Raw genomic sequence first — 12,550 nt, 5'->3', positions numbered from 1 at the left:
ATCAGACATGAAGTCCTCAGAGGGTGAACCAGACACCCCAGGGGTCAAGGACCTTGAGGAGATAGCAGAGTTCACTGGAACCAGTGCTGAACAGTGAAACTGGGGTAAAAAAGCTAGGACCCAAATGGCTTCTGGAACCTGGGTTGTAGGAGCCAAAACAGAATGTCTAGTTGCCATAGGTAAAGGTAAAGGTACCCCTGCCCGTACGGGCCAGTCTTGACAGACTCTGGGGTTGTGCGCCCATCTCACTTAAGAGGCCAGGGGCCAGCGCTGTCCAAAGACACTTCCGGGTCACGTGGCCAGCATGACATCGCTGCTCTGACGAGTCAGAGCCGCACACGGAAACGCCGTTTACCTTCCCGCCAGTAAGCGGTCCCTATTTATCTACTTGCACCCGGAGGTGCTTTCGAACTGCTAGGTTGGCAGACGCTGGGACCGAGCAGCGGGAGCGCACCCCGCTGCAGGGATTCGAACCGCCGACCTTTCGATCGGCAAGTCCTAGGCGCTGAGGCTTTAACCCACAGCGCCACCTGCAACATTATTATTATTCTGATATGCATGAATTAATAAGCAATTCACATGACACATTGTTAATACCACATTTTAGCAGAAATTGTTAATGCATGTTTAAGTTGGTGTTGCCAATAAAAATATTAGTGTCATACTTCAGTTTTCAAAACACTCTACTCTTTATTGTTAGACTTCTTAACATATTGTCTATCCTTAACATATGCTTCAAGGCTTCAAAGTATGTACATTTCAGTAATCCCCAAGTGTCAGCCAGGCACAAAAAATGAAACCCAGACTTTTTGAGGTGCTAGCAAATGGAGCATCTTTAGGCGCAAAAGGTGCCTGGTGCCCTGCTTGCCGAAGACGTCCCTAAACAGGCTTCTGTGGAGAGACCTGATGAAGAATCCTTGGAGAAGAGGAGCAGAACCACCCTCCAGTCCTCAGGAACACTAGCACCCAAGTTCAGGCTGAAGAGCAATGACATGCATAGCATGTCTCTGTTGCTCCAGAGTCACTGCACAGCCCATAAGTAAGCAATCCTTGAAACATTTCCACCAGCAGCAGCTGTGGTCAGAGTGGGGTCTAGGAACCAGAGCATATAAGGTTTCTCTTCTTGAGTTTTCCAGTTTCTGGGAACACCACAGGTCTCTGAATCTTTGTTCCCGATTCTAATGCCCCCCCCCCCTTGCTGTGTTGTATGTTCTCTGAACTCTCTGTGATACTAAACTTGGGTAGTTGCCTGATCTTGCCTCTGGGCCTTGTTTTAGATCTAGACAAATTATCTATGTCTGATCTTACTGTGTTTGGACTGTGCTGTAGCCCTCAGCCTGCCTTCATTGGTGGGTGTTTTGGTAAGAGACTTATACCTCCTGGGACAAAGGGTACCTATAGCAGCACATCAGGTAATGTATGCATTTTCATTCTCAAATAGCATTTTAATACATTTTTTTAAAGTATTTTCCTACCCTATTTCAACTCCTATAAAGCAGATGCATCTGGCAAAGGGATCATGTCCACAGTTTGAAACAACCTCAATTTTACTAATTACGTACTTACAATAACTAATGTATGTCCAAAGTCTATATACTTTTATCAAAAATTAACACTGATCTTTACTCAGTACGCTATCCTAAGGATGAGTAACCTAGTTTACAGATCATTAGCAATATATAAAAAATATAAAAGTATAAAAGGGCACTTTTAAAAGAGAAAACTTTGCCACATTATCTTCCTCAGACTCGGGCTTGCCTAACTTGCAGCAAATTTCCCACTTGTTTTAATGACTGTAGACTCCACTGCATATATTTGTGTCTTGGAATGGCAACAGCCATTTGCAAATTCTTCCTCTAGAAAATGTAATACAGACTGGTTTCCTCTACTGGTGTTGCAAGTTCACTTGATTTGGAAAATATTTAACAGCTGCCCTGTGCTTTGCCCCTCATAGACAAGGATTTTCATGGGCAATAATGAGAGAACCAAAGGTTTGTTTGTGAAACAGAAAATCTGTGTCTATTTCTGTAACTGGGAATGAAAATAAAATACAAAGTAAAAAGAAACTTCAAATTAATTTAGTTTCTGAAAATATTTGCTTTTTAATCTTCATCACCAATTCTTTAGTAATAATCAAAGAGCCATTTAACTTGGCAGAATGGGTCACAGCTACACATAATTTCATTCAACACTGGAAAAAATACTTAATGCTTGGATGCTAGCACTACCCTATAAAACCACTACCCATGTACATAGTTAAATATATTATTCAGTTTCCTCAATGTCAGCACCATATTTTTAGGAGACCAGGAAGGCAGGTACTTGGGATTCTGCCAGCACTCTTCACTTCCTTATTTACTGGAGGTCTTTAAATGCTATTCCAGTACATACAGAGGTCTAACTATTCTTCACAAAACAGAAACTATAAGTTTATTACATTGTAGGGTTATATTTCGGAAAACTCAAATTTTGAGCAAAACCCAGCATGTGCTTAAATATATCTGAGAAGAGTTGCCAGTTCTAGGATCTGGGCAGGAAAGCGCACATTTTGTATGGGTCTTTAAGCAGAGGGAGGGGAGTGTCTTGGCGTCTGTGCCTCTGGAGAAATGGGGACTAGAGGCTTCAGAGCTCGGGCAGACCTGCAGTCCCCAGGGGTCTCACCTGCCTCATAAACCAAGGTACCACTGTATTTTAGATTGCAGTCCCACTCTTCCAAATACAAACACAAGCCAAGGAAGCATTTATCCATCTCATCTCATCTTCCACTATTAACAGATAATCTCTGCAGCAGGTGGGACAGGACTTGGCTAGTAGGCATGCTGGGCTGGCATCACTAAAGACTTTTTAGTACACAGAGGAAAGGGGAAACTATAATTGTGGGAAGTGTATGTAAACCCCCCCCCCCCCACTCTATGGCTCGAGGAAGAGGCAGCCATTGCCTCTATTCAGGAAAGACTGTCCAAGTGCTGGGATGGCCAGCTGGCAGACAGACAGATTACAGTCCTCTCTAAACAAGAGTTTTGAAAGGAAACATATTTGAAAAAATTGTGAATACTAATTACAGAAACTTAAAAAAAATATACTTGAAATATACTCAAAAGTACTTAAATTAACTTTTAATCTACCTTAAAATAAATATTTTGCTATTTAATAGATATTGCAGTTGCTTCAGTGATTTCAGAAACAGAACCTCAACATGCTGTAAAATCACTTGACGCTGTAAACTGGAAGAAAGGAATTCAGTCTCTTTCCAAGCTACCTTTTATTGCCATGTCAAAACCTTAACTTTTTTTTGAAAAAGAAAAAGAAAAAAATATCACATACCATATTTATTTAAATACTATATTTTGTGAAAGGAGGAGCCCAATACACACATCTGTGCTTAATAAGAAAATAATGTTCTAGATTATTTTACAAGCAAGAGGGGAGCTTCAGCTGACAAAGTGAATTGGCCCTAGTGACAAAACAAGCAAGTTTTGCAGCTTGGGAGCTCAGAAGCCAAGCAAATAGGCCAGGGCAGATGACTCTCACCCTTCTATTTTAACCAAACAAATCCCAGACTCCAAAGGAAACAACAAGTGCAGGAATAAAGCCAGTAAAGGTGTGAGGGCTATCCAGAGTACTGCACAGCACATCACCTAACAAACCTATCTGCCTACCGGGCAGAAGTCAGGAGTGTGCCCAATGCAATGAGCTTCTAGTTCTCAGGAAATATGTTTGTTCTCTAGAGGCCAAGGTGGCTGACCTGGAAAAGCTCAAAGAGGTTGGTGGATGAAGCCTTCAAGGATGTGATAGTGGCATCTCACACCACTGACAGCTCCTCCAATGTCATGAAAAACCAGAGTCTCAAGGAAGAAGGGCATCACTCTGAGAAAGAGGGAAATGATCCCCTACAAGAGACCCATTCCTTGGGGGCTGAGCAATGTCCTCTCACTAAGGATACTAACTGGGGTAGCGTTGTTAGAAGCAGCATTCAAAATTCACAAGACGCCAGACACATTTTGCACCTACAATCGCCAAAATGGAATGTCTAGCTGCCATTCTGGGGTAAGATGGCACAAAAATCATTCAATATGACTTTTTGGTTCCTGAAATTCAGTCTGATCGCGCAAATAAAATATCACAGATGGAATTCTAAAGGATGTGTTGTTAGTGTGTGAAAACAGGCAAGATCCAAGGATTCCCAGGCATGCACCTCCAGATGGTGAGTACATCAGGTGCCATCCTGGTGCCCAGGCATTTTCACTTGGTTGCAAGTGGCCGATAGTCAGGCGCAAAATTCACATGGTGAATTCCACACACAGCTTCTAAGGGATAAGAGTGAAAACATTTATGACTATCAAAAACAGGGAAGGGGTAGAACTAGGCATTGAAAGTGCAGGGCACATGATAGCAATTCAAAAGGGCCAAGGGGCCCTATAGCAAAATTCACACATCAAACACATTTTAAGGCACACAGTCTTCAATATGTGTTTCTATGCTGATGCTGAAGCCTCTATGTCAAGAGGGTTAAGGTGCCATGCTTGGTCTTAAACCAGAGTATAGATATAGTGGCTGGAATGGAAAATAGTGGGACATTATTATCTCTGAATACAAACTATATGAAGAACAGAGGAAATAACACTGGTGGTGGCGGTACTGCATACATCAAAGAGGTCAGAGGAGTCCAGCAAACTAGAAATAGGAGAAGGAGAAGAATCTTCGACAGGAATCACTATGGGCAGTAGTATTAGCCTCTGACAGTAATTCACTATTGGAGTCATACTGTCACGCTCCTGACCAAAATCCCCAGGGTGACCTTGATATAGATAATGAAATCAGGGATACATCCAACGGATGCTTTAATGAGTGACTTCTGTTACTCTCACAAATATTGGGTAAATATGTATTTCACTCAGAGATCGGTACCCTAAAAGAATATGCCTAGAAGATTATAAAACTGACCAGAAGGACCATGAATCCCAAGACCTGGTATGAGGAACAGTGACCATAATGCCATCAAATTCAACATATGTAAATTAACAATTTTGAAGGCAGTCTTAAACAGCAAAATTTGACTTCAAAAGGAGAAATTCCAAAAAAATGAGGGAAGTGATAAGAAAGTTGAAAGTGAAAAGCGGAAAAGACAAATATATTCAGAATGCTTTTTTTGAAAACCACAATAACAGAAGCTCAGTTTGAATATATAGGAAAGGTACCCCCAGGGTTAAAAGGATGCAAGAAGCTTCAGAAAATGGATATCTCATACAAAGGAGAACAAAAAGGAACTCAAATCTTTGGCAAAATAAATGCCAGCAGCCAATGAGGAAAGTAAAAACAATGGTTTTTGAGTACATTGCTAAACGTTTTTAAAAAAATATGATCAAGAAAATTGTGATTGGAAAGTAACATGCTAGAAGCAAAAAAAACACAACAACACCTGACTAGAGAAGCAGTTGGACCTCTGGGCAACAAGGGAGTCAAAGGTGTGCTGGGGGGGGGGGGACTGCTGAGAAGCAAAATTATTAGCATTTGTCCACAGTGGCAGGTATAAGGCAGACTCCTGTGCCTTAACTAACTTCCTGAGGAAAGGAGTGTGAGAACTGAGGCAAAAAATAGTGATAAGAAATGAAATTATAGGCCTTACTGATGAATTAAAAACCAACAAACTGATAGATTTAGAGAGTTCTTAACTCAAATATGAAATTGCTGATCTTCTAACAAAAAAATGTAACTTGTCACTAAGATCACCCTCTGTATCTGAGGACTGGAAAGCAGCCAATGTAGTACTGATTTTTAAAAAGGGATCCCAGAAGGAATCCAGGAAATGACCAGCTGGCTTGTTCCAACATCTTTTGGGAAAACTGGTGGAAAACATTATTAAGGATAGAATTAAGGACTGGAATGACATACTTGCACCAGCTCCTCATCCTGCAACCTAATCATTCACTGGACTGCCCTGTGTTTGACCTTGGACTGTTACCGGACCTTGGCTTTTGCACTGGCCCAAGGATTTGACTTCAGACGACAACCAGAAGAAGCCCACCAATAATTAACATCTCATCCTCCACCCCTGCTGGCCAACACCCCTGCTTTACGCCTTCCATGGGCAGCAGCCTGGATGCCAAGATCAAGGTGCAACTCATCTAGGCTGCCAGAACCCTGATGAGGCACCCTCACCGCCTTTATTGTGGCCCATCCCTCCTGCATGGTAGACTCAGCTGGCTGCCCTACTCGCTCCCCTCAGCAGCCGCAGCTGCCTCCTCTGCCACCACATCAGCCAAGGAGCAACTGAGGAAATTGGAGCAGCTGTTGGTGGATGGGTTGTAGCACAGTAAGATTATCCTGAGCGTGGCAGTACTGCTGGACCTCCTGGACAGCCTCTACACTGAGTGCAGCCGTAAGCTCGCTACTCCAGAGGGACAGGCTCATCTCAGACTTTTTTCGGAATGGAGCTCCTGATTATTAAGAGCAACAGGGGCAAGTTCCTCATCAACAGTGCATAGGCATGCTACCTAGAGTCAACATCCACATTACCACTTATAAGCCCCCCAAAACCCCAGTCTCCACCATGGCCCATTACCCAAGGACCCCAACCAGTGCAACATCTGGCTGAATTGGCCTAACAACATGTATTATGTATTTCACTGAACTGAATGTATTTCAATGAACTGAACTGAACAGAGTGAAAGATTATGAGCTATAGGGGCATGGAGTGTGTGTGTATAAACTTAACAGTGCTTAGCTTATTTTTGTAGTTTTTGCTATTTTGTTAATGTTAATATTGTTTTATGCTGTATTGATTTGTTTATCATATAATATGACTTTTGCTGTTAAGTGTGTTTAGCTTATTTTTTAGTTTTTAGTTGTTAAGTGTGTTTAGCTTATTTTTTAGTTTTTAGTTGCTAAGTGTTTTATAGATTATCATTGTTTTGTTGATGATCTGTTATATTTTGATTTGTGCTATATTTATTGATTTATGCTATATTTTTTAATGTTCTATTATGTTTTGCTATGTTACTGTTATTTATTGTTTTAAAGCCACTTTGAGATTCACTTGAATGAAAATTGGCATAGAAATACAATAAATCAAATCAATCAATTACCGAGGATATAGAAGAACAAGTTCTACTAGGGTAGAATGAGCATGGCTTCCACCAAGGTAAGTCCTGCTTAACAAACATTTGGCAGTTCTTTAAAAATGCCAGCAAGCATATAGATAAAGGTGAATCAGTTGCTTTGTGTGCCTAGAATTTGAAAATTCAACAAAGCACCTCACTAAAGACTCCCAATTAACCTTAGCAGTCATGGCATAAGAGGAGATGTCATCTTATGAATATCTGGTTAAGGAACAGGAAGCAGAGAACAGGAATAAATGGACAGTTCTTACAAGAGAGGGATGTAAAAAGGTAAGCCCAAAAATTGGCATTGGGTCCTGTTCTTTTGAACTTTTTCATAAATGACCCAGAGTTAGGTGTGATCAATGTGGTAGTCAGGTTTGCCCATAACACCAAATTGTTCAGGATAGTAAAAAACAAGCAAGGATTGAAAGCAGTTTGAAAAACATCTCTCCAAACTGAGTGAATGGGCATTAAAACAGCAACTCAATGTAAGCATGTGTAAAGTGATGATAATTATGTTTTTAAAAAAGGCATCTAAGCAGGGACATGATGATGTAAAAAAATAAATGCATGCAGTGGAGACATTTCTATTCCTCTCTTTTAATACCAGAACCCAGGATCAAGGCCATCCAATTGAGCTGAATGTTGGACAGATCAAGAGAGGTACCGTATTTTTTCCTCTATAAGACTCACTTTTTCCCTCCTAAAAAGTAAGGGGGTGTGTGTGCGTCTTATGGAGCGAATGCAGGCTGCACAGCTATCCCAGAAGCCAGAACAGCAAGAGGGAGTGCTGTTTTCACTGTGCAGTGATCCCTCTTGCTGTTCTGGCTTCTGAGATTCAGAATATTTTTTTTTCTTGTTTTCCTCCTCCAAAAATTAGGTGCGTCTTGTGGTCTGGTGCGTCTTATAGAGCGAAAAATACGGTATTTCTCTACACAGCACAATGTTAAGCTATAGAGGTCACTGCCATAAGATGCATTAACGGCCTCCAACTTGGATTTTAAAATAGATTTGGGACAAATTCATGCCTTATTAGACTATCAATGGCTACTGGACATGGTGGTGATACTGTCAGAGGAACTATGCTTCTGAACACCAGTTGCTGCGATTCACAAGTGTGCAGAACGCTGTTGTATTCAGCTTGTGGACTTCCCATAGGCATCTGGTTGGCCACCATGAGAACAAAATACTAGACTAGATAGACCTTTGATCTGACATAGCAGGGATCTTCTTACATTCATATTAACACCAAATACCAACTTATGGTAAGACACAACTGGAAGTTAAGCATAAATAAAACTTTTCATCTTTAAGGACAAAGCACCTTTTGTGACCCTTTATAAAGATGTACATGTCTACTATCTGGCACCTCAGCCTCAGTGCTCCGTATATGAGAATATTACATATGTATAGAATCCCCATTACATAAACTTTGGCAGGGAAGCAAAAAGCCACTTTCTATCCTTAAGATTTCTTGTAAAAACTGAAGCAAAGATAAAATGATACTAAAGTCTAGTTGTGTAATAACCACCTGATGGGTGACTGTCATTAGTCAAAGCAAGAGATGAAACAAAGCACTCAATTTCCTGTTAAGTAAATATTTTTAGCTGCTATGTCTATTCTTTCACAACTTTCCCTAAAGTTGCTGCCATACTATAACACTGTAAGAGCAGACATTAGCAAAACTCCATAAATATATATGAATTATCAATATGAATTCTCATGATAAAGTCATAAAAAACTGCAACATTTTAACCAGACAGCCACAGTAATATACTAAGTTACCCTCCTAAGCATAACTTCATGAAAAAACTACTATATCTACTGAAACACAAGGTGATATTCAGCTGATTCATGGAGAAGATACACTGAAATCAGGGAACTTAAATTACTTAAGTCCATCGATCCTGATGAGTCTATTCCAGGTATGACTTAGCTGGATATCAACTAATGCTTTCAAGCTTTTCTAAAGCCAAACAATTATATGAATACAAACCTTACTATATATAATTTTCAAAATATCAGCAAATATTTCTCAAACCATGCTCAAATTTGATTTTAAACAGTGAAGTATGACATCACAAACTATACAGCGAATAAAGACTTTTGGCCACATGTAAAGGAGATACAGTTGACAAACTTATCTTTCTTTAGTTTTTTTCTATTTTTTAGGTGATGAACAACATTAAATGAAAACCAAACAAGTTACACCAGATGCTCTCATGCACTGTGGTGCTTGTTAGTGACATGGTCGCTGTGGTTAGTATACTGCACAGCTGATTAAGTTTCATTTACACATTTTATTATCTTTAGCAGGCATATACAAAAACACTGTATGGTATACAGTTATTAAATTCATATGAAATGAACAGAGAAACTTCTTTTAGTTGATTGTAGCATCAAATACCTGAACCATGAACAGTTAGTAATATTAACTGCTTGCTTGTAACTCTGTGCTTATTATACTAATAAGTACACATTTAAAACATATCTACCTTTTCTGATTCCTACAACTTGCCATGTAATTTTATAACCTCACTTTTCATATATGGAATATAGGTTGTCTTTATTTAAAAATTAACAAAGCTTTTGTCTGAGTTCAGTAGGTTTGGTACCAATTTATAGCTAACATTTTCAATAGTATCTACTAAAGCAGAGCTACTGCAAGGACTGGGGGAGTTATACAGGCAGGTATTTATTTTATTTGAAGGACTTTCAACAGCTGTGTTGAAAATATAATGAATGAAAATAAGTATGTTTTTTATTTTTGCATCATGATAACTAAATCACATAAAATTTATGTAAAACATACATTGCTAGATACTAGCAGTACATAATTATATGTGGCTCTCTTTAATATTAAATGCAGCCGGTACAGACCTGTTATGTAAGTCTTGGGTAATTTTCCTAATCAACAAAACTGAGACTAGGATCCAAAGCAAAGTGCATCTAATTCTATGTACTCAAAGGGGCTTTCAAGTTGTGTTTCTCAACAACAGTCTCCTACCTCATTGCCAATGTCACATAAGAAAGCCTGGCTGAATTGAGAGAACCGTAGAAAGCAGTTTGTGATACCACATGGTGGCCAGCTGTTTGGATAAAGAAAAGTATAAAAATCTTGCTTAATGTGTGCAAGCCATTCAGCATGACTAGTCATTTTAAGGAGCCTGACAATTTCTAGTTTTTGTACAAATTTTCAACATCTGAGGACAAATAGCAAAATAATTTATTTGGTCTTGTTTCCATAGCATGTTACCATGGAAGGCTTGTACTTCTTTCTGGATTATTTATGGACTTGCATGCTTAATAATGCTAAACATAATCCACCCAAAGTTAATAACTTTTCAATTCTGTTGGTATTGATGGAAGAAAGTCAAATGCTTGTTTAGTAATTCCACAAATTCGAATGGATTTAGAAGAGCTTAACTTTGAAAAGGCTGTGGTCCCTTCCTTTAAAAAAAAAATCCACACCATCCTGCAAAGTGATCCTGAGCTAAATTTTCACCTTTGCAGGACTCACATGCAAGTTCCTTAGAGTAATACATTCATTCTCCTACACTGCTGTATAACCATTTTCCCTCCTCTAAAAGGGAGCTTTGTTAATTTCATTTCTGCAGAAAATTGATCAAGGGTTTTTAGGGGGAAAGGGTCAGGAGACATAATACACTATGTACAAGAGCAGTGGAGTGCACAGACTGAAATGTGTGTGTTTGTGTATTAAAAGGGAAGCTTGCTGAAATGGTTGGGGTGGGCTGGGGTAGGGCGGCTTTGAGCCAATTTTCTGTTGATGCTGCTGCCAAACACCCAGTCACTAAAGCCTGCTTTTAAGAAGGCTTAGAAAAAAAGCACAACATGACACAAGAAAGAGTGGGGATTGCATGGCTTGTCATTACTGAAAGAGTAAAACAAACACTGGCTAACCCAGGATATAAACCTTTTCACACTTGATGCTTCATTTTAAAGGATTTTTACATTTAAGCCCAAAAGCTCTATATACAATGCTATCCACACTGCAGAGTCATGTTGAAAATACCCTTGAGGAAAACATACCCACAACAAATTCTGTGCATCCTTTATAGCTTACAGTGATGTTTCAGTCCAACACTGCTTAGCAGTGATGTGACAGAATGTACTGATTTGTCTCCATACTGCAGTGTTCTAACTGCACAGCAAACCCACAGACTAAACTAAGAGTCATAGCTACTTCCAGAAATCCTGCTATTACACTGAAGTATAAGAAAAGGTTGCTTTGTTATCAAGTACACACAGCTGCAAAGAATAAAAGAAAAAAACTGAAATACAAAAGTTTTCACTGACAAAGTCTTAAGGAAGTGGAGAATTCTGAAATTTAAGAGATGCAGGCAAAAGACCCTTCTATCTCGTGTAGGAGAGGGAGAAAGTGTTTTTGGTTTTTCTTTTATCAGCCAGCCTGGCCAGGAATCTTTTCATTTGGATCACAATGGAGCAGCTGTAGCCCAGATTTCAGCCCCAGACACATGCAATGCAACAGCAACCATCATTTTTTTCCCCAACAGTGCCAGAAATACAAGACACTGTAGCAGGGTTCCAAAAATGGATGATCTCATACTACATCCACACCGCAGGGATGGGGGTGGGTAGCGAAGCAGAAGGCTCCATGACCTTGCAAGCAGTTTCCAAAGGGGAAAAAAGGTAATATCTAGAAGGGGGGCTGGGGGAGGAATCTTTTAAATACATTTCGTGAGAAACATGCCGAGGAACCCGGGAGCCCCTGACGGTGGACAGAACCAGCAAGCCGGAAGGCAGAGGGAGAAGGAAGGCTACCGATGCCCTGGAATGAATGAACATCCCGCAGCTCCCTCCCACCCCGCTTAGGACGCAAGGGACTAGAAACCTGCCCAGCCACCCGCTCCGTCAGGATTAGAATCAGGATTAGGATTAGGACTAGGTCCCCCCTCCCCTCCCCCGTTCCTCCCAACCATTTCCTATCTTCCCGCCCGTCAGGTTACGAAGGAAGCAGGAGGCATCGGGGCGGCAGAGGCGGCCGCCTAGCACAGCCGCAGGTGCCGAGGCGGCGACCGGAGACCGTGAGGGGAAAGGAAGCCCGTGAGGGGAAAGGAAGCCCCCCGCCGCCTCATAACCGGCTGCACTGAGAGGAGCAGAAGGAAGGAAGGAAGAGCCGCCAACCCGGCAGGATTGGGAGCCCGGGGACTCCGGGGTATGAGAGGAAGGCGCCTCACCTGTGGGTCGGGCGGGGCCGCCGCATCCCTCCGCTTATCGTGCCCCCTCACGGGCTGCGAGAGGCGGGGAGGGGAAGACGACGACGACGACCGCCAGCACCGCCGCGCCGCAGTCTCCGCCTCCTCCTGCTGCTGCTGCTGCCGCCTCGCGTCCGCGCTCCTCAGCCTCCCTTCCCTCGCCCCCACCCTCCGCCGCTCTGTGAGGGAGACGCCGCTTCGCCTCGCTCCTCT

General features: G+C 41.4%; 1 protein-coding gene across 10 annotated transcripts in view; it reads right to left on the bottom strand.

The window, feature by feature from the left end:
* Positions 1-12,542, bottom strand: part of MYO9A (myosin IXA) — a 174,924-nt gene extending 162,382 nt beyond the window's left edge. For 6 of the 10 annotated variants that reach the window (XM_081888334.1, XM_081888337.1, XM_081888336.1 and 3 more), the window contains exon 1: positions 12,320-12,537. The gene's annotated coding sequence lies outside the window, so the exon portion shown is untranslated. Of the gene's footprint in view, positions 1-10,107; positions 10,190-12,319 lie in introns of all 10 variants that reach the window. The other 4 variants (XR_014162892.1, XM_081888342.1, XM_081888335.1 and 1 more) reach the window with 3 other exon arrangements.
* Positions 12,543-12,550: the final 8 nt, after the last annotated feature.

This window comes from Podarcis melisellensis (assembly GCF_964234715.1).
Source record: "Podarcis melisellensis genome assembly, chromosome: 14".
Taxonomy (NCBI): Eukaryota; Metazoa; Chordata; class Lepidosauria; order Squamata; family Lacertidae; genus Podarcis; species Podarcis melisellensis.
The sequence above is the reverse complement of the archived record's forward strand: the minus strand, read 5'-3'. Positions and strand labels throughout refer to the sequence as shown.